A 20,193-nucleotide genomic window follows, 5' to 3' on the forward strand; every position below is an offset into this window, starting at 1 on the left:
TATAGAATATACGTAAATAGTTTAAGTTTTTTAGCTGTAAAAACGTAATAATGTTACGTTTAAATGTTGCAGGTACGTCGATATTATACGTTTCAGCATCTATCCAAACGTACGAAAAAGTACGTTTTCTATCTTTGCAAAAACGTAAAATACCTACGTATTAACAATGCGACCAGGCTGGAGAATAATGAGTGGAGCTTAATCAAGTCAAGCTCCACCTCTCTGGACATAATGGGTTGAGTTATGTTTAGCAATAGTAACTAACATAACTGCACCATGGTAATTAATTCCATGTTTTTGGCCGGTGTTATTTGCAACACCTAAATGCATTGAAGCAACTGCCTTGTGATTGGTTGATTAGATAATTGCATTAATGAGAAATTGAACAGGTGTTCCTAATAATCCTTTAGGTGAGTGTATAAGTATTATCATATTTAGGTCTGGTACAATCACTTTACTTTACAGTACTCTTTTGTAAGCGAAATTAGACTTTTCGACGTTAGAAATTTGCGTATGCGTTTTTTCGTGTTCGTCAGCCTAAAAATTCGTCACGCACAAAAACCTTGCGCACCGAGTCCGATGCGTATTTATTTAACCTTTGTGAAACCCCCCCCCCCTCCCCCTGCAAAAATACCAAATGGATTCGTCAAGCAGTGAGGATGATTTTGTTGCGCTCTCTCTTATTGAAAAGAGAAGAAAGAGAAAATATTGCGTTGGTCCATCCAATCCTGAAATTTCGTTCTACCCCCTCATCAACGAGAGAAGAGAACATAAATACTTGATCCAATAGGAAAGACAAGACTATCGCAAAAATTCATACTCATCTTTTGTCAGATCCATAGAAAGAATAGCCTCTGCAAACGTGACCCTGACACCGCAAGCCATGTTGGGCACATGACAGAAAGCCTGTGATTAAACTCGTTCAAAGAGAATGAGTGAAAACCAAATGTCAATAAGTGCCTCTAGATTTCAGGTATTCTGAGTATCTGTCTCACTGGCCAATGAGCACTGCTGTTATGTTGCAGCATGCAAGTTTGACCACTAGATGTTGCTCTAAGTTTGCAGGGAGGATATTGGGTGCAGTGAGACTATATACAGTCTATAAAGAGGTTTGTGTTGATGTTAAATTAGTATAATGCTCCATCTCTACATCATCAGAGACAAGAATTGAGCAAAAAATTATTTCTTTTCCTACACTAAATTACTTGTCAAAACAAGCTGGGATTCCTTGGATGAGAGAATTAATTGAAGCTGTCACATTCACCGCATTGTAGTTTCTTTCCTCACTCGCCTGAGGGAACTCCTGAATTAACAGAGCTAAATGATTCATGCTGTATATGTTTGAGCGTAATTGGGCGTCCACACCAGCACACACTAACACACCAGTTTAGTCTTTTTCAATGAATTAGCTCTGGTTCAGCACACCATCCCAAACACAGGATGTCCTGCTTTTCCCATTAAAAAAAGATTCCAAGATCACAAAATCAGAGCACGTTCAGCACAATGAAGAATCAGTGACCAACAGTAATTCTCCATTGTCTTTCTGCTTTAGCTGCATGTTAAACTCTATTTTAGTATCACGGCTCTTTTGCAGCATATGGTTTAGGTTTAGCTTGGGCTTGTTATCGAGTGACACCTTTTATCACTTGAAAAGCTGCTCACGGCCACAACACTAAGACAAATGTGTTCATGAACTATGTGTTGCCTCATAAACACAGCAGCGACTTTTAAGAGTCTGTCTAAAATAAAAGTGCTCAGCAAAACCCTGAAACAGCTTATCATCTCCATAGCTTTATTCTAACAGCATTATAGCACCATCCACAACATCTTAGCATACATCCACACTACCTAATAACCACTCAGAACAACTTAGCAACCATAGCACTATTTTACCCACTAGCGTTCAAAAGCTCGGGGTTGGTAAGCGATGGTCATTTAAAAAACATTAACATTATGCTCAACAAGGCTGCAAACTTGGGAAACAAACTTGGGAAATATTAATTACTTAATGCAATGCAATTCCAAGCTGAATTTTCAGCATCTATCACATAATTCATCAAAACTCATTCTAATATGATGATTTGATGCTCAAGAAACATTTCATAATATTACTAATGCTGAAAACAGTTGTGCTGCTGCTTAATATTTTTGTGGAAACCTTAATTTTTTTCAAGACCCTTTGAATAGGAAAATGTGGGGTGGGGCATTATTTATTTCATGGGGAATCGATTGAATGGTTGTGGTTTGCTATTGGTCGATCTCAGGTGAATGACAGATTGTCCTGCCCTTGCACCAGTAAACATGCAATCAGAGGCATGGGACAAAGGTACAAAAGCTGTTACTGGGGCGGTAGTCACCGTCAGGGTGCAAAGAACGTTTGCAAATAAACAGAATACCAGGAACCAAATAGCCAACAGTTGTGCAAATTAATCAAACCATAGAAACTAACTATAAGACTGCAAACTGGGACACGGAACTGAAATACAAGACGAATCAATATAGGAGGGCAAGAGAGGGCTCTGGACTAGGGAGAAAACAGAAGAGGGGGCTAAGGAGAAGGGTACAGGACAGAAACCAGAGAACCGTATTAGCCAGGGATGAGCTGAAGGTGGTAGGAACCATGGCAGAGAAGATGGTGGGAGGAGCCAGGTAGGAGTCCCCAGCAAGAGAACCAGGATGAAAGCCAGGATGGAGCCAAAGTGGAGACTTGACCGGCTGAACCAGGGAGAACACCCGACTAAGATGGAGCTGATGGCGGTGAAGTGCCAGGCGGAGGTGAATAACTGAAGGAACGGGCCAATACCAAAGGTCCTGGAGGGCATGGCTGAGCCACAGCGGTGAGCAACCGAGGTAAAGCTGGGGTGCTGGAGGACTAAAGGCGAAGGGAGAGTGACCAAGGACCAAGGTGAAGCTCAAGGGAAGGAGGCACCAGATGGAGCCAAGGTCTGGAGGGATAAAGAGCAGCTAAAGGCCTGGAAGTCCATGGCGCAAGCAGAGTGACAACTGACCAAGGCAGTGCTGAAGGGACATAGAAGCAAGGTGGAGCCATAGGGATAATGGTCCCAGGTGGAGCCAAGGGGCGAGGAGCCACAGTGGAATTGACAGGCCGAGGTAGAGTTACAGACTCAAAAGTTCTGGGGGGAGCTACAGAGTCGACACTCCAGGAATGTACTGACAAACACCAGTAAGATGGAGCCAGCGTGGAAGTAGCTGAATGTCTGAGACAGAGCAGACAGAGATTTCACAAATACATTTCTAGGTTGACACAGGAGAGACACATTTCTCAGGAACAACACTCTTAGCCGACAAGGAACAGGAAGACATTTCTCACTAGGCTGACTCGAAACACATAGAAGAGGTGGGACTGGAAGGCAGGGTGGGAACACAGACATCATTTACATTTATTCATTTAGCTGACGCTTTTATCCAAAGCGACTTACAATCGCTATATTTGTCAGAGGTCGCACACCTCTGGAGCAACTAGGGGTTAAGTGTCTTGCTCAGGGACACATTGGTGTCTCACAGTGGATTTGAACCCGGATCTCTCACACCAAAGGGATGTATCTCATCCACTGCGCCATCACCACCCCCCACATCAGTAACTCGATTAACTGGTTCAGTGACAACAGGCAGGATACATTCACTCTCCAAATCAATTTTCTCCGCCACAGAAGGACTAGGGCTCCAATTCATCCCCTCAAACGCCACCAGAATTCCCTCAGGGACTGGGATGGCCAGCTCAAACAACTGATGTTCCTTCAGACTCAGTCTCTGTCCTTGCTGGAGCTGGTATCGTGGTGGGCTCAGGCTCGTCCATCGCTGGGATGGTGGCTGTGGCTGGAACACAGTTTTTCTCACTCTTGTAGATGGTGAAGTGGAAATCATTGTGGAAGAGTACCCACCCTTCATACTCCATAAAGGTCCCTAGATGATCTCCTCATCAAGCATGCTCTCGTCTTGATGTTCAAGCTGGCCTGGAAAACCGCAGATACCCTGCTGCTAGACCGCCAGGTTGCAAATAAAGTTGATGAAACCTTGATCTCAGTAGCGTAACTATTTAGCAGAACTCAAGATACTCAGAATAACAGGAAACAGAACAACCAAATGTAAAACGTGACTGACAATGGTAGGAAAGAAACATGGGCCTTGCATAGACAGATTAACCAAATGAAAAACAGGTGTGCAAATTAATCAAACCAACTAACTAGGGCCATGTCCACGCTTGAAAACGTATATTTTTCTCTCCGTTTTGGCCTTCCGTCCACACTGAGACGTAGTTTTAAGTCAACAAAAACGTATCGTTTGGAAAACGCTCTCCAAAGTGGATAAATTTGAAAACGTCGTTTTCGCGTTGAAAACGTCGTTTTCGCGTATTTCAAAACGATGACGTAAGTTTAGTCATGTGATCCATGTAGTACCAATAGATATTCATGTTTATCGGTATTGTGCCTGTTATGTGTTATTCATTTTTACACTATTGCTAAAATATGTTACTTTCTATATTACTTAATATGTGCTATTCTTCATAGCACTACAAAGATGACAGATAATGTACGTACATTTGCAGTCCTGCGGCAAAACAGGAGAGCAGTTGCGTTTTAGACCAAACACAGGGTGACTGATTGCAACCTGGACGCATCAGTGACGGTGAGATATTTTGCTAAATAAAATTATCCTGTTATTGTGCGATAACATTATTATCTCAGTGAGCTTTTGTGAAGTTTCACGCATGCGCAGTAAAGTGAATTTAGAAGTTTCCCATCCACACTGAAAACGCTAGTGTGGATGGAGAGCGTTTTTAAACGAAAACCCCGTTTTCAAATGTATCCGGATTAATGTGGACGTAGCTTAGGACACAGAAAACTGGGACACAGAACTGAAATATAAAACAAAAACCCACCTAATCATAAACAGAACACAGATCAGCCACCCTTCAATGTACCTTATTTATTCATTTCAGTACCTGAAATGTACATATTATTAGTGTAGCAATTAGAAACCTACATTAGATTTCCCCAGTGACATATTTTCTACAGTTCCCCCCAAGAGTGTGGGATTGCTTTTTCCGTGAAAATGCTTAAAAAAATATTTTATAAGACAGCATTATATCTTTTTTTGGGAACAGGCTTTCCACCGGGGACACACGATGTCTTCAAATATTGCCACTTGGTTTTGGAACAGAGCCTTTGTTTTACATTTGGCTTCCTCAACATTTAATGATCTAGCTGTATCAGCAATGGGGAAGTAATGATTTTGCAGACTGCTTTGAAGGAGCTGTGCAACACATTTAGTATTGTAACAACCCGCATTAAAGTGCAAGCTTGATTTATTTTAGGTCCTGGCAGAGCTATCTTGATGGAGGGGTCATGCGTTGAGGGTCCTGATTAATGGTTCTACCTGAAGCTGCATTGCCTGCACTGGGCTGAACCGTAAGAAAGAGCGGCTCTTTTCGAGCACAGAGCGGAGTCATAAAAATCACTCAGGGTCTTAATAGCGGCTGTCATGGAGGCAAAGAGCGCCAAGGTAACAAGCTGCATGTGGGAAAACAAACTGGTGTGAGGATAAATGTTTCAACACCAGCATTACCGAGCGAGTTAAATAAGATTAAATGGCAACCGATAACTCACACATGGTACTTGAATTTACCATTATGCTATGCGTCATTATTTCAGCTATTTTCTCACTTATAGCATGAGCAGCTAGTAATTCCTTGATTTGTTATTGCACATTTGTTATGAATTTGAAGTTTACAATTCAGCTAGAAAGACCACAGCTGCCACTTCCCTTTGGATGCATGAGGCGAAAATTGAATTGACAATGTTTTGCCAAGACACTGACAGCCATGAGATGTAATATTTGCCTAAATCGAATGAGGGTGACAGATGCATTTTGTTTTTGACAAAGAGACAATGAAGACAGGGACATGCACCAGACGTGACAGGTCTTTGCTTTTTCCCGCAGACACGTGTCTATGCTAAAGGCGGCCACTTACGTTCTCTTAATCGGTAAAATCTAGGTCATTCTGCGGTTGCTGTGCAAATGTCCTCGCATGTGACTAGGGAAAAACAATTAAAGACACACTTTTATAGCTTTCTGTGTCAGTCACAAGTATGATTTTATCTAGCACACTGATCTCACAATATTATCAGTCACCTTATATTAAAGTGATAAATCCAATCTAAATTTATCCTTAGGGGAAAGGGACAGATAAATTAAAATGTTAGTGATTTAGAGACAATTCCTTATCAAAACCCATTGGATTTTATAAAAGCCCTTATAGGATGTTTAATTTGATTCAACAGTGACTGCTCTCATTTTCGGTACATTCATCAGGTCATTTAAAATCATTTGAACTGTTTTACTGCACTTTATGAGTGACCTCACATGAACTACAAAACTTAATTTGCAATTCAGCTCCTTGGATTTAAAAAAAATAATAATAATGTGCAAATCTACATTCATCTAAAGGAAAAGGATTATTTGTAGCACCATACTAATACTGTGTTTGACCCCATTTAACTGCCTTAATTCTACGTGGCATTGATTCAACAAGGTGCTGAAAGCATTCTTTAGAAATGTTGGCCCATATTGATAGGATAGCATCTTGCAGTTGATGGAGATTTGTGGGATGCACATCCAGGGCACGAAGCTCTCGGTCCACCACATCCCAAAGATGCTCTATTGGGTTGAGATCTGGTGACTGTGGGGCCATTTTAGTACTGAGAACTCATTGTCATGTTCAATAAACCAATTTGAAATGATTCGAGTTTTGTGACATGGTGCATTATCCTATTGGAAGTAGACATCAGAGGATGGGTACATGGTGGCCATAAAGGGATGGAGATGGTCAGAAACAATGCTCAGGTGGGCCGTGGCATTTAAACGATGCCCAATTGGCACTAAGGGGCCTAAAGTGTGCCAAGAAAACATCCCCCACACCATTACACCACCACCACCAGCCTGCACAGTGGTAACAAGGCATGATGGATCCATGTTCTCATTCTGTTTACGCCAAATTCTGACTCTACCATCTGAAATCGAGACTCATCAGACCAGGCAACATTTTTCCAGTCTTCAACTGTCCAATTTTGGTGAGCTCTTGCAAATTGTCGCCTCTTTTTCCTATTTGTAGTGGAGATGAGTGGTACCCGGTGGGGTCTTCTGCTGTTGTAGCCCATCCGCCTCAAGGTTGTGCGTGTTGTGGCTTCACAAATGCTTTGCTGCATACCTCGGTTGTAACGAGTGGTTATTTCAGTCAAAGTCGCTCTTCTATCAGCTTGAATCAGTCGGCCCATTCTCTTCTGACCTCTAGCATCAACGAGGCTTTTTCGCCCACAGGACTGCCGCATACTGGATGTTTTTCCCTTTTCACACCATTCTTTGTAAACCCTAGAAATGGTTGTGCGTGAAAATCCCAGTAACTGAGCAGATTGTGAAATGTGGCAACCATGTCACGCTCAAAATTGCTTAAATCCCCTTTCTTTCCCATTCTGACATTCAGTTTGGAGTTCAGGAGATTGTCTTGACCAGGACCACACCCCTAAATGCATTAAAGCAAGTGCTAAGTGATTGGTTGATTAGAAAATTGCATTTTGGATGAATTGCATTGGATTTTTTTTTTTTTTCATTTTAATTCCATTTCATTTTTTTTTTCATTTTTCTGTTCTCACACACACACTCTCATGAAAGAGCAAGAAGCAAAGGTTTCACTTTGCACCAAAAGTATGTGGTCGGTTCAAACACTGACTTGTGTTGCACTTTCACATCAGTGCTGCGTAAATCCTTCTTAGCTGTTTGGCTTGTACGACTGTACAAAGCTTGCCATATGAGGCACTTTCAATATCTGAGAAAATGTCTGTTGCTAGACATCTAGCCAAAACATTTTAAAACTACACCGTATCACTGCTAAACTCTGGAGCAGGGTTTTATAACCGCAGATAAAAAACAGTGCTAACCTCCCTTCTAAATTGCAAGTGTGAAATGTTCTACTACCCAGTCTTGATAAACCAAAGTCAAAGTTAAGTGTAGAGTGAAATGCCTGTATGTGCATCTTATCTTCCTCTTTTTTTCTCTCTCTTTCTCTCTTCCCTTCTGTGGTCCATCAATAATACACGACTAGAGCAGCTTTTAGATGGTCGCTTCTTTTAATTCGCCAGTTGCTGGGGAGAACTGTCACAATATGTTGAGTCAGTGTTTGCATAGCCAACTCAACGGAAACGTGTGTACACGAGCGGCAGACACCTCGGATGGGTTGAGTCATCCAACTGAGTTTATATAATACCTGGATGCTATCCCTTAGCATTCTCATGAACTCAATAGCACTTCTTCAGTGGGTGCAGAACGCCCTAAAAGTATGAGATTTCTGCCATATTTGCTCATGGGTGCTCATTAATTTTGGGCCCATTACCCGAGCTGTAAATGCTATCACATATAACATAAGAACAGCACTGATTGATTGGCTTATGGCAGCACAAGTTTCAATCTCTTCAAATGGAGTCGGAAATGTTGTAATTGGGTGTTACAAGCACATTACAAGCAACATCAACATCGATTGGCAACATTGCTCAAAAAGTTGCCCTGTGTATCATCACCTTTAATGCGTAGAACATTTTAGTAATCTGAAAAAAAAAAAAACGTTATTAATGGACGTTAAAGAATAAGGAACCTTTTATTTTTAAGAGTGTAGAAATTAGGCTCACACTGCATGTTAGGTGGCCTTAACTACTATGGACTCACATGTTGTTTTGGATAATTTCTACATTTCTGCTAAGGTTTTGGGGTAATGGTTGGGTTACAATTGGGGTTAAAGTTACCAGTGTACAGTCTATAAATGTTAATTTAATGCGCATACTTTAAATCGTAATTACAATGCACCAACATGTATGTACATAATAGTAAATGCCACATAATATAATGTGTAAAAGCAATGTGTTTGAAATGATTTGAGCTTTGGGACATGGTGTATTATCCTGCTGGAAGTACATGGTGGCCATAAAGGGATGGACAATGCTCAGGTAAGCCGTGGCATTTAAACGATGCCCAATTGGCACTAAGGGGCCTAAATTGTGCCAAGAAAACATCCCCCACACCATTACACCACCACCACCAGCCTGCACAGTGGTAACAAGGCATGATGGATCCATGTTCTCATTCTGTTTACAAAATTCTGACTCTACCATCTAAATGTCTCAACAGAAATCGAGACTCATCAGACCAGACAACATTTTCCAGTCTTCAACTGTCCAATTTTGGGGAGCTCTTGCAAATTGTAGCCTCTTTTTCCTATTTGTAGTGTAGATGAGTGGTACCCGGTGGGGTCTTCCGCTGTTGTAGCCCATCCGCCTCAAGGTTGTGCGTGTTGTGGCTTCACAAATGCTTTGCTGCATACCTCGGTTGTAACGAGTGGTTATTTCAGTCAAAGTTGCTCTTCTATCAGCTTGAATCAGTCGGCCCATTCTCCTCTGACCTCTAGCATCAACAAGGCATTTTCGCCCACAGGACTGCCGCATACTGGATGTTTTTCCCTTTTCACACCATTCTTTGTAAACCCTAGAAATGGTTGTGTGTGAAAATCCCAGTAAATGAGCAGATTGTGAAATACTCAGACCGGTATGCCACGCTCAAAATTGCTTAAATCACTTTTCTTTCCCATTCTGACATTCAGTTTGCAGTTCAGGAGATTGTCTTGACCAGGACCACACCCCTAAATGCATTGAAGTAACTGACATATGATTGGTTGATTAGATAATTGCATTAATGAGAAATTGAACAGGTGTTCCTAAGAATCCTTAAGGTGAGTGTATGAGTGAATAACTCTTCTATAGTTTTCTCAGGTTTGCTTTATGCACTTGAAAGCAGCATTCGTCTATCCAGTGCTGTGACGTCAATAACGGCTTATATGGAAAGATTGTTTAAAGCTGTTGAAAGCCCTTCAAAATGGGCACTGCTAAAACAGCTATGATAACATAATAAAATATTGATATGCTTTTCAATGGCCACCAATGGAGAAAGATGCTTTTTGCTACCATAATATTGTGGTCTGTGAGCTTCTGGCTCGACCGAAATCTATTTGAAAACTATCTTTATTGTTGCAATTCATTTTGGTGCCACTATGGTGTAGAAATCACACATCGCAACTTTGAATGTGAATATGTTGTATGTTAATGTATGTTTATTCCCCAACAATAGTGATAATAATGCCATCAATTTATTTTTGATACAACTTTCCACATTCGCTGACCCACAGTTTTCCCTATTGCCCCATCATCTCTAAACCCTGCTCTCAGCCTCAACGCTGATCACAGAACATTACCATAAAATCCTCGCAAGCAGTATTTCATGGACAAAAGCCCACTAGAACATCTCTGCAGGGTCTTTAAACACATTCACTTGTAGTTTCTGGGAGCAGTGATCTAAATCTGAAGACAGCCTCATACAGATACTTTCATATCCTTTTACTTTGCAGTAAAAGTGCAGCACAAAAATATCCTTTTTCTTTGCCAAAGCTCTTGGCTAATAATCTAATTTGCATTCAAGAACAAAAATGGTACTCGCTAGGTAAAACTTTACCTTTAATGCCGTTTAAAGATTCTTTAAAATTCTCATGTGTTCCAAAAAAAATAAAAGTTGTTTTTTAGTGTACTGTTCCATTCACTCTTGATCTTGTATGTTAGTGGTCCTCTGTGTAATTTTCTGGGTTAGAAACTGTTGAAGGCCTAATGGCAGGGTTGCCAACTTTGGGACTTTGGCTGGAGTGAGATTGTAAAATTTCAGTGCGCTACATTTTGGTAAAAAAAAATTGATGGTTTAACTTAAAAAAGTAAGTAACCTGGTTGCCTTAAAATTTTAAGTTCATTGAACTGGAAAAAGTGAGTTAATACAATGAAGGAGAATGATTTAATCATCAGAAACTCAAAATTACATGTTATCTGAACTAAATAAATTATTTAAGTTGATTTGACAAAAGAAAAAATGTTGTGATTACTACACTGTAAAAACATTTTGTTGGTTTAACTTAAAAAAGTTAGTAACCTGGGTTGCCTTAATTTTAAGTTGATTGAACTGGGAAAAGTGAGTTAATACAATGAAGGAGATTAATTTAATCATCAGAAACTCAAAATAATAAGTTATCTCAACTAAATAAATTATTATAAAGTTGATTTGACAAAAGAAAATATGTTGTGATAAAAAATCTTGAAAATATATTTTTTACAGTGTAATGATAATTTTAAAAATGTCAGTCTTTGTTTACTTAGTATAAACCCTGATTTATGCAACAAACAACAATCAAAATAGAATAGAAAATTTTTTTTTCAAAATGTACAATTAATTTAATGATTGCACTATAAAAAAAATAAAGATAGAGGTTATTAAATAACAAATTGTAACGATGAGGAGGCAAGGAGGAATCCAAATGCAAGCACAATGGTTTAATACAGATAATAGACAAACAAAAGGGAAATCCACGGAAACCAAAGAAACTTAGAAACAGTAACTCAGAACAAAACTACAAACAAAACCTGGCACAGAACAGAAAATAACTAAAGTCCACACAATACAAGGAAAACACAAGACAGGAATCGTGACAACAAATAACACACATGTAAAATATAAACAATAAGAAATCTCAAAACAAAAGGGACACATATTAGGTACTCCATCTCCTCACAAAACTACAACACACAAGTTTCACAAATTATGCCTATTATATACGCTACAGTGGAAGTTTGGCCTGCTTCACTGCCTCTGCAAGAGGTTTGTATCTGAAGAAGGTTTCAATCCATTCTCATTCATTGCGTCTGTCACGTGACAAATGAAAGTAATTATTTATGTTTCCTGTAAATTATTATAATGATTTCTTAATTCAGAATATGATAAAGACTGCGTAGGAAAATGTGTTTGGGGAATTTGGCAGTAAAAGTATAATATTTACAGCCCTTTAAATGAACAAAATAACTCGAATAAAGATTTGTTAATTTTAATGAACGAGATCAAACAAGCGAGTCAGTAAAATGATCCAAACTTCCCATCACAGGGTGCCATATGCCTGCCTGTTAGGTCAGTCTTCTTTAGGCCAATAACTGAAGAGGTTCGCTCAGAATCTGCTCAGAATCAAATGGTTGAAAAGCTATCTAGGTGAGAGGAGACAGATTGTTGCGATTGATCAATATAAATCAGGGTTTCTGGATATAATGTGTGGAGTACCACAGGGGTCGATATTGGGACCTATATGTATATTAATGAGTTATGTAAAATAACAACGAAAATGAAATTCATCCTTTTTGCTGATGACACCAATATTATTTGTGCCGATGACAATCTGGAGCAACTTTTGCCCTCGGTAACTGTGGAATTGATAAAGTTAAAAACCAATTTGAGTGTGGCAGGCTCAACACAATCTGTACAACCTTTGATAATTTGGGGAATTTTAAAATGCCACTCGCCCGATTTGCCAAAACGTAATTTGTACCATAGCCTATTTTTATTATAAGCAATTAGCAAGCCCACATAATGCACGTCAGACAACGTTTGCAACTAGTTGAAGTCTGTACTCTAGGCAAACAGACTGATAAGGCAAAGCTACGACACTAGTGACAGACGGGCACACCATTTTATTATCGGCATACCTTGATTGTCATCCAAACTTTCAAACGTGCATCAGTGGGCTCCGTTTTCAAACCTATGCTCTGAACTCTCTCTGAACTTGTCACACCAACTGACGTTTTCAGCGTTTTTCAAGGTTTTCAGCGAATCAGAGAATACTGCCGTGAGAACGTTGTAGGCAGATGTTGCAGCTGTGGGCCTTAAACTCCTCTCCTGTCATTAATATACTGTGGTCTAGTGATCAACAGAAAATGAACAGACTGAGAGAGGAGAAAAATGGATTTTGGCGTGACATTTCTTGCGTGTGCATGAGATTGATGCTGAAAGCTTGAGTGTCACACCAGATGCGTGAGAGTTGGCAACCCTGCTAATGGTGGGGCTTTCCAACATTTGGCAGTCAAACTCCTATGGGTGAAGCCACAGCACAGATGCAATATAAAAACCCTCTAGAATTGCGTTTTCTGTTGCCATCCATTCTGCTGCTATTTCAAAGACAGAAATCCTTACCAAAAGTTACAAGATGTCATCTCTTAGCCCGCTGTCAATATCAGAGTGATGTAAAACTTTACAGCCAGAAGCTTTAAAAGTGCACTGAATTGCAAATGTTCTTTATCTGCCACAAAAAAAGTTTTCTTTTATGCAACACTATATTTTGTGGTTTCTTTGAAATATCATTCAACTGAAATGAACTGAATACTACTGTGTATCTCTTTCTCAGGCAAAGACAATGGATGTAATGTTGTAACATGATTGCATCAACCCAATGATCCAATGAACTGAGAACGGTGTCTTACTCTGAACTGAATCTTTTATTTATCTGTTCTGAAACTATATTATATTGCATAATTTAAAATTGTTTCTCTTATATTATTGTCATATTTCATTTCTAGTGTGTAATTCCAATGTATGTCCAATTCATGTCTCTTGACTGTGTTTCCTGCAATTTCTTGTTCAATCACTTCATTCCCTCTAAATCTTATTAGTAGTTTTGATACGCGTCAAGTCGTGCTCATCATCCTAGGGTGGATCTGAAGGTCGATTGAGTAAGTAGTCTGAAAAGAGGCCAGGGACCCCAGAATTCCCCCCAGTAATCACCCAGGTCTCAATAATTCTATCTCGTCTTTCCACTCCTTCATTAAAATGAGCTCCCTCCACCACTGAGTCAAGGAAAGTCGGGGATGCCCACTCACAAATCAATAGTGACATCAGCGAGAGAGGAGCAATGGCGCCCATCAGCTGTCTCTGCACGACTGCGAAACAGGCCACTCCGTCTGAGACGCGTAAGGGGGGGAACTCTTTCTGCATTATACAGAATAAATCCCTGTAGCCGCGTTTCACTGGCTTACTGGATGAATGTCAGGAATGCTCTGATTAGTTTTGACATCCATGCGATTTCCAAACCACTTGTCCTATGTAGGAATGCAGGAGCATATATCAGCATCTTTGGGCCATAGGCCGGAAAACACCCTGGAGGCCAGTCAATAGGCGAATTATGTGCCAAAATTAAATAAACAAATTCAGCATTTTGCTAACAAACTCGATCTGCTTTGCAAAGGAAAACTTTGCAAAAACAAAGGTCAGTTTGAGTGAAAATGCAGTGGAGTAACCAATAATGTGGTTTTCTTTTTTCAAAATGTTTATTACATTTAACTTGGCAAACGTTCATGGCGTTATATGTGTGCCTCAATCCTGAGCGAGTAATTGTAGGTTTTAAAAGGACAGAACTATATGCACAGTGCATTATATTTTGAACAGAAATGAACAACAGAGGCAGCCTCCCCACAGGCCTTGTGAGCCTTGCCAGTTAAGTCCAACGAGTACTAACAGGCCCGGGAAGGGACACCCGGTTCTCCACGCCAAGTGGAGTTAGGGCACAGCTGCATAGCAATGGCCCGTTCCACTGGCGGGATATGTGCGTTTCCCTTAGCTGCCCAGCAATCAAGGATGGTGAGGGAGGAGGAACCACCGGAATGGTTTCTGGCAGGAAAAGGTGCCGTCCACATCCCTGTGAGTTCCTCATGCACTTCCGGGAAGAAGGGCACTGGGATGGGTTGCTGAGCATGCGCCACCCAGAGATACCAATCATCCAACCTCGAGGGTTCGGGACATGGGGGAGGGTTCCACATGAGCCCGACCCTGTTGGCGGCCCGGGAAAGCATGGCCATCATCTCCGGGTCTGTCTCGGGCACCGCTGGCACACCCGAAGGAGGCACCCGCAGAGATGTCTGACCCACCCTCCGATGCAGCGATCGACATCTGATCTTCGCGGGGAGCACCAAACGAAACTACTGGTGCACATCTCAAGGATGGTCCAGCACACTCCATTGGTTGCAGAGCATAAGAAGGATGAGGGTTCCTAGGGGGTTGGTTCCCGAAGGAAGCGCACTCACAGTAATCCTAAGGTCACCCGTGTCAGCACCCGAAGCAACCCGGGGTTGGAAGGAGGCGCCGGCACGGGGACTCCGCCCCTTTGCAGGAACGAGAGTCTCGACCGCAGTTCCGAGGTCATGGGTACATGACTCATCCACGAATGCTGATTGTGCGTGTTCGAGGCCCAGACACACGAGGCAGCGATCGTGACCATCCCGCGATCCCAGGTAACGACCGCATCCAGAAACACACAGATAGAACGTCATTTTGAAAAAGACGCAAACTAAAATTGTAAATTGGCCTTTCTAGCGAGATTCCTATTGGTCAGTCATGACCTACGTTGTAGAAACTATATGGTGGAATAGTCCCACCTTCTAAGTAAAAGAGCCTATCACTGATTGGAAAAGTCATTATGTCACTGCAGCTGCTGTTAGAAGCTCCGGTTCCCATTTAAATGTGAGGCCCCGTCCACACTGCGTTTTCGTTTAAAAACGGAGAATTAAAACGAATACGATCTCCGTCCACACCAGCGTTTTATCTGCGTATTAGAAATGATCTCCGTCCACATTAAAACGACTGAAAACGCGGATCACGTGACCATTCACCAACACTGGGCATGCGTGTGCCGGTGTAAACAGTGAATGACGAATCAGGGAAGGACACGTCATGACTGATAACACCCAATCATAGAGCCAAGAGTCAGCCTCTGCGTCAGCGTTTCTGAAGTCCTCCGTTTTGTCTCGTCCACACTAAAACGCCCTCCGGAGATTCAAAACGCAAAACGCAGCTGCAGCGTTTCTAAACTTCTCCGTTTTAGGTCTTCGTTTTTCCCGTTTTAGTCTGGACGGGAGGTGCAAACGTAGCAAAAGGTCTCCGTTTTTAAACGAAAACGCAGTAGTGTGGACGGGGCCTGAGACTCGCGCTTAAGACCTCACATGCACACTGTCTAGCTTGAAAAATACGCTTTTTTAACGCTATTTGAGCCTATGAATCAACATTTATGGGAAAGTTCATGTTAGATTTTGCATGGCAGTTTTTGAGATTTCAGGATTCCCCCATTTAAAACGATAGGATTTGGTCTTGTATGTTCGAAATAGCTCCCCGGAGGCGTTGCAAATACAATATGCCCACAGAGTGAACAGACTTTCCTTGAAAGGGACTTTGGTGAAACATCACATCATCACTGTGTATCAGACATTGCCACCTTGAGGAATAAAGTGGAATTGGAATTATTAAGTCATCAGAGATTCCATCGTTTGTTGCGCAGAAAAAAATATACTTACACTATTACATAAGTTGGGTCAAAAGCGACCCTATATATATATATATATATATATATATATATATATATATTAACAAAAAAATAATTAGAAGACATTCTTTTATATTGTTTTATTATTATATTGCTTATAATGAATATATTGAGGAATGCTAATTAAACTAATTAACTAATAAAACTCAAACTTTAATAAATTAATATATAAAACTATATAAAAATATGATTAATTAAAATGCAAATGTATTTACATTAAATGAAACATTATTTTATTTGTGCAACTAAAATGGTGCCTTTTGGTGCCCTACGCAAACAGTTTGTAGGAAACTTTAGTCCTGACCAGGATGGACAGGTTTTAATGTCAGAATTGCTGCTTTTGACAATGTCTAAATACTGTATAACTCTAACACTCAACTCTAACATCTGCACCAAAAACTTGCAAAAGCCTGCGAGCACCCTAAGAACTTTATTGCCAATAAGTCTGACTGCACAAGACAAACCCCCTCATAAAGCTGGCTTACACAATCCCCCTGCTAAATATTCAACATTCATAAAGTATTGGATTCAAATTCTGCTAAAAACTTTTAGACTAATAATTTTAGGGGTTTAGGGAACTCTAGTTTGAAAAACACTCCCTCTCATTTTTGTCTAAATCCTTTAGCTGCTCAAACCTCCAAGGGGCTTCAAAAGAGAGAAAAATGTAAAAATGTTATCAGCCAGTTATATTACCATTTCTTCATTTGGCACATGTGATTTCATCACAATCTCAAATTGCATTTGCAGGAAAAAAAACACTTAGACTTTTGAGAAACTGTCATTGGGTTGATGCAGAGAATGAAAAATAAAGAATCTAATTGCATCAGTAGGTGTTTAATGAAAAAAAAAAATACAAAAAGTAAGAAAATACTTTAAACACAAATAGAACAACCTCTATATAATGACAAGAACGGACGGATAACCAATGATACAAACAGATGACTATACAGTATTTACACTGGAGAACAAAGGAAGATAATGAACAAGATAATGAACAACTCAACTACAAAACAGGTGTGTAAATCAAATCAGTAACCAAGGCAACTAACAAAGGAAATCAAACAGGCCGGTCGAGCAAAAACCAAAACATGACAACTCCGTTTTCAACTAAAAACAGAAATCTTTTCATGTGTTTTGGTAGTTCATTTAAAATGGTGTTTTTGAGGCCTGAAAACACAAACCTTTGAAAACGGTTTTCAAAGTGCAGGATTTTGAAAATGTTACTGTGTTGAAAATGTTACTTTTGACAATGTGACTAAGTGTCTCTGTTTAAAGTAAAAAAAATGTGAATTAGTGAAAACGGTGACATCATGCTCTGTCTTTAGTACACCGTTGTCATGAAACTGTACCCTAAAAATCAGACACACCAACGATGACCCTGATAGAAATGTCTATGTGCACTTCAACAACTTGTGCATGTGAAAATGTTCACGTTCACACAGTATTACCATTTCGGGTTTATGTAAATCTCATAGAAGTGTCTTATTCTCTTATAGAATGTTCTTGTGCTCTAGTTAACCTGCAGAAAAATAAAATAAATAACATTAGAAAAAAAAAAATATTTACCAGCCCGTCAGTCATACAGTAATGCTGTATCATGCGATGGAAAAAGCATGTTGTTTCAGGCTTGTGTTAACAAATATCAGGACTCTGGGAGAGTGCGGGTGAAGGACATGAGGGGGAAGAGAAGAGCTTCTGTTCTTTCATGCATGCCTTTGTTAGATCTGTTCAATCGCAGATGTGTTTGGGTGTCAAGTGCTTATGAATGGCATTATCTGATGGGCTGAGAGAGAGATAGAATGGTGCTATAGAATTAGAAAAATATCACAAACTTGGTCTCGGCTGTCACCATGACAACCAGAGCTGCGCACTTTCAGAGGTAAATTGAGAATGCTTCTAAAATTCTAATTTAACTTCAGTTGTTGAGTTTGACATATCTGACTTTGTTTTTTGAATTTCAGAAAGTACAACTTAAATGAAATGACATTCATACAAATGCTGAGAACAATATGGATTATACATAATTCGCTCTGAAACAGTGGTCCTACTGTATGCTGTACAGTGAGAGAGGTTCAAAGACGTCCGCTGTCACGGTCTTGCAACCAAAGATAGCCCGCAATAATTTTGTGTATTGTTGTTATGCCAATCAAAACTCATTCATGGCTCCCATCATTCATTGCAGTATGAATAAATCATGATCTGAAATGTCTTAGTAATTTCCTTTTCCTAATTGATTATTCTATCTGTCACCATTGTTGAGATTCATACACTGATTCTTGATGTCTGTAAATGCCTACATTTCTTTTCTCTAAAATAGCTCAGTGATTCAGGTCAACTCATGTTTTTGTTAAAACATAACCAACACAATCAGATCATCTCTTCTCTTTGTTCATCTGGCAGTTATAACGCTTTTACAACAGCCGAACAAAATATACAGTAAAAAACGTAAGGGTTAACTGCCCAACTGAATCAAATACTGATCTCCATAATGGTGACTAAAAATTGTGATTTTTCGATGTGTAAACCCAGGAATGGTTTACTAATAGTAGTCATTGTGCTACTATTAAACTGGGTTAAGAGAATGTTTTGGTTTGCGATTTCACTGGAGCAGAAAGTTTCACATAATAGGATTGTGGCTTTCAACCGCGCAGTGGCATTTTCTTAACTACAGTATTCTGAATAGGACCAAGGTCTTGTGACTCATTGCTTTAATCGCTGATGTGTTTAAAAAAATGATAATGTCAAGGTTGTCTCCAGCCTCCTCTCAATATGTCCTTAACAAATTTCAAATCTAACCTACGCCTTTACTCTCTTGCGTTAATTGCTTTTTGTCTCTCTATATACTCTTATGTTTGCCTTTAATTGTCAGATCTTATCTTTTGTGGGCTGTTGTGTTGACTAACAAACTGAAACACATTTTAACTGTAGTGTGTTATTCAATATCTTAAATGTACTAATGTAGCAACTTCGTCATTAAAAATGTGTAATTACAAACACACATTTTCTTCTAAAATGACAATTTTTATCAAGCTTGTATATTTAAGTTCAGTAATTTCACTTAAATGACAATTAATAGGTAATCTTCATTGCCATTTAAGTGAAATTACTGGACTTAAATATACAAGCTTGCTAAAATGATAATTTTAGAAGAAAATTTTAAATGGCACTTAGAGGCTTTTGCATCTGAACTCTTCATATATATATATATATATATATATATATATACAAAGTCCTGAGTTCCTAAGAATTTAATAAACCGTGAGAACATATGGCAATCAGATCAGTATATGGAAGGTTAATTTCATCAGCCAGAAATATTTATTCTCTAGCTGTCCATATTTATACTGTACATATTAATATTTGTACACTGTGTCCAAGTCGTTGGTCTTGTTTGCAGTTACACTAGAGACTGAACAAAGACAAAATGGCACCCACTGTGAAATTTTTGGTAAATGTTGCATAATGCTGCTGAAACTTTAAACGAAATATCTCAGAGCTGTCTGAACACCATTCATTCATTCTTCTGTCTGATCAGAACAGTAGAGTAGCCTTGGATGGCTGCGCTACAATACAATCTCTGAAAATGCCTGCGTTTGTGCTCGTAGCGCCCGCTACTCCGCTGAATTTATTACATATTACGGAAATTTAATCAGAAGATAACAAGGTATGTTGTCATGGCAACCTTTCCGATCAGGGCCAGCCTCATCGCAGTCACTGCACTGGAGACGGTAAAACTATTAATTGGAAAAGACTCAATTGACAGGGAATGTGGATAACTGCCTGTAGGGAACAGGTAAGGAAGGGGTTCACATGCATGAAATATACAAAGAAGAGCTGGAGAGAAGCTGCAGTTAAGACAAATCATGGAGAATCTCATTTCTTCTTTAGCTGCTTCTTCCAGACAGTAA

This window comes from Pimephales promelas, chromosome 3, assembly GCF_988280905.1.
Source record: "Pimephales promelas chromosome 3, fPimPro1.hap1.1, whole genome shotgun sequence".
NCBI lineage: Eukaryota > Metazoa > Chordata > Actinopteri > Cypriniformes > Leuciscidae > Pimephales > Pimephales promelas.